This window comes from Elephantulus edwardii, unplaced genomic scaffold (genome assembly GCF_000299155.1).
Source record: "Elephantulus edwardii isolate Elephantulus edwardi_28Jun2011 unplaced genomic scaffold, EleEdw1.0 scaffold00210, whole genome shotgun sequence".
In the NCBI taxonomy this organism is placed as follows: Eukaryota; Metazoa; Chordata; class Mammalia; order Macroscelidea; family Macroscelididae; genus Elephantulus; species Elephantulus edwardii.
Window position 1 is genome coordinate 4925837 of NW_006399960.1, and position 6000 is coordinate 4931836.

Consider the following 6000-nt stretch of genomic DNA (forward strand, 5'->3'; position numbering starts at 1 on the left):
TCACTTGTAAAACCATCTGGTCCAGGGCTTTTCTTGGTTGGAAGTTGTTGTATTGCCTTTTCCATTTCTTCTTTTGTAATGGGTTTGTTCAGGTGGTGTCAGTTTAGGTAGGTTGTGAATTCCTAAGTATTTGCCTATTTCCTCTGTTGTTGTTGTTAAGTGCCATCGAGTCACAGGCGACTCATAGCGACCCTATGAAGGAGAGTCCTCGACGCCTGGGTTCCTTTCATCCTCTCTCCAGGTTCACAGGGTTTCCGGAGGCAAGCTATTATGGAAGTGGATGCCACTCCTCCTTCCACGCTTGTTTAATCAGGGAGCTCCACCCCACTCTAAGTCTGCATTGGGTAGCCAACCGTTAACGCATTTGACAAATCCGCGTCACAGTGTTCAGCTTCACAGCAACCACGAGTGACCTCAGGACGGCAACTTGTACACCAGGGCTATATGACCTAGAGGAATGTCTGAACAAAAACAATGAAAGACAGGCCAGAGGGTGGTAGGCCTGAGGGCCCTTTTGGGCTTGAAGCCACTGCTGCCTTCAACCCAAGGCCAAGCGTGGCTTCCCTGGCTCCTGGAGGCAGAGTCACCCCATTTCCTCTCGGTTTTCATATTTGTTTGAATATAGTTTTTCATAATATTCCAATGTTAGCCTTTTTCTTTCAGTTGGGTCTGTTGTGACATTGCTCATTTCATGTTTTATTTGGATTATTTGTGTCTTTTCCTTCTTTTTTCTTTTCCCAAATGTTTTGGTAAGTGGTGTTTTCATTGTCATTTGTTTCAAGAAACTTTTTAATTTCATTTTTTATTTCTTCCAGTACCTGCTCATGTTCAAGCAAGGTGCTGTCCAGCTTCCAAATATATGGGGTTTTTCTCCTTTATCTTCTTGTTATTAATTTCTAGTTTTTTGTAGCATTGTGGTCTGAGAAGATGCTTTGTATTATTTCTGTGTTCTTGAATTTATTGATGCTTGTCTTGTTACCTAAAATGTGATCTATTCTGGGGAACATTCCATGCACTTTGGAGAAGAAGGTGTACTGTGCCTTTTTTTTTTTTTTTTTTTTTGCATTAGCCTATAAATATCTATGAGATTGAGTTGTTTTATTGTATGGTTTAATTCTTCAGCATCTGTGTTTAGTTTCTTTCTTGTAATTCTATCTTTTCTTGAGAGTGGTATATTAAAGTCTCCAACCACTATAGTAGTTTTTTCTATTTCCTTTTTCAGTTTAGTTAATGTTTGTTTTATGTAATTTGCAATTCTTTCATTTGGTGCATAGATATTTATTATTGTTATGTCCTCTTGTTCTATTGACCCTTTGAGCATTATGTAGTGACCTTCGTTGTCCATTGTATTGGTTTTTGCATTGAAATTTATTTTATCAAAGATTAAGATCACTACTCCTGCTTTTTTTCTGGTTGTTCTTTTCTTGGTATATTTTTTCCCCCATCCTTTTATTTTTAGTCTTTCTTTATCTTCACTTTTCAGGTGTGTCTCTTATAGACAGCATATTGATGGATTTTGTTTTTTTATCCAATCTGCTACTCTTTTCCTTTTCACTGGTGCATTTAAACCATTCACATTCAGTGTGATTATTGAGAAGCAAGGTTTTATTGCTATCATTTTTGTTGAGTTCTTTTTGGTGTTGTTCCTAGTTACGTTAGTCCATCCTGTTTTCTGTGGCACCTCAGTAAGAAGGATGTCTCTCAGTGTTACCTACAATGCTGGTCTTGTTTTTACATACTCCCTTAAGTTCTCTTTTTTTCTGGAAATATCTTGGTCTCTCTTTCCTATTTGATGGATAATTTTGCTGGGTACAGTATTCTTAGTTGACAGTTGTGTTCTTTGAGTGTTCGATATATGTCATTCCACTGTCTTCTTGCTCACATGGTTTCTGCTGAGACATCAGAACTTTATCTTATCTACTCGCCCTTATAGGTTTCTCTTTGTTTCTCCTTCAGTGCTTTCAGAATTCTCTCCTTATCTTTGGTTCTGGAAAATTTGACTATGATATGTCTTGGTTTTTTTTTTCTTTTGGGGTCTATTCTATATGGTGTTTGCTCAGTTTCTTGAATATATATTCTCTCATTCTTCATTATGCCTGGGAAGTTTTCTTCTAGTAATTCTTCTAGAACTTTTTCAGTGCCTTTACTTGCTTTTTCCTGTTCTAGGATTCCGATGATGTGTGTTATTTCTCTTGATGGTGTCCCACATTATTCTTCGGTTTTCTTCTTTTTCCTTCCTTTTCGATTCTGCTTTTTGCTCTAGCAGAGCAGTGGTGACAAGTCTATCTTCTATTTTACAGGTTCCCTGTTCCATCTCTTCAACTCTGCTCATGTGCCCCTCCAACATGTTGATAGCATCTGAAATATTGGACTTCATATTTTGGATCGTGGTCTCTTGTTTTTCCAGTGCCTCTAATGACTCGTTTGTTTTATCTGCATTGTTTTGGATTGGTATTTTGGTTTTTTAAGTTCCTCCTGGTTTTTGCTTGCAGTGTCCTATACTGTAATTCTTCACATTTGTCTTTCACTCATTGAAAATATTCAGTCATTGTTCTTTTAAATTCTGTGTCAGAAAGTTCCATCAGACTTTCCGGCTTCAGGAAATCCATTGATACTGTGTCATTTGGGGTGGTGATGGTGGTGATATCTTGCTTTGGGCTTGTGTAGTAAAAAAGTAAGGCAGCTTGCTTCTTTTGTGACATTACTGTGGTAGAGTTTTTTGTGCCTGAGGTGATAGCCCGTTATTGAGCTAATGTCACTGTTCCAGAAGAAGGTTGGGCAGGTGTGCACACAGATGCATGTAGATTGGGCACACACACAGATGCATGTAGGGTAGGTGCACATGCAGAAGCATGTGAGGGCTGGGAGGGGGCATGCACGGAGACCCATGTGGGGGTGTAATGCATGCAGGGGGACCTGAATGGAAAACCAGGAAGCCTTAGTTTTTTCCTTGAGAACTGGTTTTACCACCCCAGTTGAGCTCCAGCTGCTTCACTCCCTCCTGCTTAAGGTGAAGGGGTTCCACAATTTGTCCAGCAATCAGCAGTGATTCCCCCACCACCACCACCACCACCACTAAGTACTTCACTCAATTCCCACTGTCCTACTTGCTCTTGGCGGGTGGGTCCCACCACAACTCACTTCCTGCTGAGACTTGCTGCTCCCTAATGAGGCATGCTGAGGCTCCCAAACTAATTATATTAAGAATAGTTCTCACTTAAATTCCATCTGTCCTGCATGCTCGGCTCTCTCTCTATACTTGGCTTTCTCTCTGTGCTTGGCTGTTTCTCTGTGCTCAGCTCTCTCTCTCCAGGAACTTTTAGAATACCAGTTGAGACGTTTGGCCCAACAAATGCAAGGTGGAAATGACCAAACAAGACCATTAATATAACACATTGAAGTTTTATTGAACATAATTTTAAAAATAGTTGTTTTAGTGAATTGACAGGGGCTAGATATTCAAGTCAGATTAAGAAGAGGACATGGAACAGGAATATCATTGGCTGAAAGCAGAGAATGCCACAAAGATATTTACCTTTGTTTATTGACTATGTAAAGGCATTTAACTATGCAGATCATAACAAATGACATTGAGAAGAATGGGAATTTCAGAACACAAGTGTGCTGCAGAGTCTGTACCTAGACCAAGAACGAAGTAGTCATTTGAACAGTACAAAAAGATACTGCCTGGCTTGAAATCATCAAAGATGTGCATCTAGCTTGTGTCTTCCACAATATCTATTAAATCTGTATGCTGAGCAAATATGTCAAGGAGTTGTTTTGTTGTTATTATGTGCCATTGAATTGCCTGCCACCCATAGCAACCCTATGTATAGCAACTCTGAAGTCTGTGCTGTTCTGAGCCAGTCTCACTAATTCCGACATACCAACCCCCATTACCCCCACTACTGTATCAGTCCATCTCATCCAGGGTCTTCCTCTCCTGTGTTGTCCCTCCACCATTCTGAGCATTATGTCCTTCTTCAAGGACCTCCTGGCTATGTGCCCAAAGAATGTGAGATGGAGTTTCAAAATCTTAGCCTCCAAGGAGAAACTTGGCTTCACTGTCTCCAAGAGAGACCTCTTTGTTTTCTTGGCAGTCCATGGTATGTATGTTTAAGACTCTTCTTCAGCACCACAACTCAAAGGCATCAATTCTTTTTCTTTCATCCTTACTCATTGTCCATCTCTCTGAAGCATAATAAGTAATTGCAAAGACCACGGCCTGGATCAGGCGCACCTTTGTATGTAGACTGACATCGTTGATTTTCAGCACTCTGGCGAGGTCCCTGACAGCCAATTTTCCCAGTGCAATTCCTCTTTTAATTTCCTGGCAGCTGGTGCCAAGAGTGTTGCTTGTGGAGTCAATCAAGCTGTAATTGTTAACAATCTCAATCTCTTCTCCATCTGTCATGGTTCTGCCAATTGGCCCAGTGGTGAGAATCTTTGTCTTCTTTATGTTGAGCTTCAATCCATATTGAAGACTACCTGCCTTGACCTTCTGCAGCAAGTGCTTCAGATCTTCCTCAGTTTCAGCAAGCAAGGCTTTATCATCTGCAGTCAAGAATTTACACAAAGAAAAATACAGCATCAAAATTAAAGAAAGACTGATTCATTATGCAGATGATACAGCCTTGTTTGATGATAGTAAAAAGGACTGGAAGCACCTGCCAAACAGATCTAAGTCCATAGCCTTAGTATGGATTTCACTTCAACACGAAGAAAACAAAAACTCACAATGGGACCAATAAGAAACATCACTATAAATGAAGAAAAGATTGATGTTATCAAGGATTTCATTTTACTTGGATTCACAGTCAATGCTCATGCAAGCAGCAATCAAGAAATCAAGCAATACCTTGTATTGGGCACATCTGCTGCAAAAGATCTCTCTATAAAGCATTATAAAGCAAGGATGTCATTTTGAGGACTAAAGTATGCTTGACCTACATCATGGTATTTCCAATGGTCTCACATATGTGCAAAATCTGGTCAATGCATAAAGAAGCTTGAAAGACTGCACTTTGGTGATGGTGTAGAATATTAAATATACCATGAACTAACAGAAGGAAGAACCATTTGGTCTTGGAAGTAGTCAGAGTACTCATGTACCTTGGGAAATAAAATCCCTATGAATCACAACAGTCCAATCCATTATGAGGATGGCATAAGTTCAGGTCGTACTAAAGGTGCTGTGTGTGGGTTGCCTTGAGTTGGAAGTGGCTTGAAGGCAGCAAACAACAATACATGTATGAACATGCATAGAACCATACATATATACTGACACACACACATACCCACATGGATTTTTTAATGCTGATCCAAATTCAATTTTGTTTCTTATTTTTCTTTTTTAGTTAAAATGTTATTTTAATTGTGATTTTAATGAACATTTACAGAGAAGTTAGATTTTCATTCATTCATTCATTGTTGCACATTTTACTCCCTCATTTTTCCCTCCCCCAGTTCACTTTTTAAAAATGTATTCATTCACTGATGTACAATTACCTACCTTCCCCGTCCCCCTCCCCATCCCCCAAAGTCCTGCAATTATATATCTCTTATTTTGGGCTGTTGTATAATACCTAATCATGTATTCCTTTTAGACAGTTGTTTCTTTCATCTGTTCCAATGCAATGGTCATTATCTCTTATCCTATTCCCCTCCCAAATGGCCCATGTCAGACCTGCTTTATAACAGTGGTGTTATGCAGTATTTGCCCTTTTATGACTGTTTGAGGGTGTCCTCTAGGGACTTAGTCACCTAGTAATTTGTCTATTTGGGAAATCATTATCTCCTTCCTCTTTTAAGAAAAAAGATAGCAGGGAGAAAAGTGCAACAATGAATTAATGGAAGTCCAAAGTCTCTGTAAACTTTCATTAAAATTAATAATAATAATAAATTTTTATCAGATAAGGGACTTATATCCAGAATTTATGAAATACTTGAGCACCACAACAAGATAAAGGTAAATAATCCAATAGAAAAATGGGCACAGGA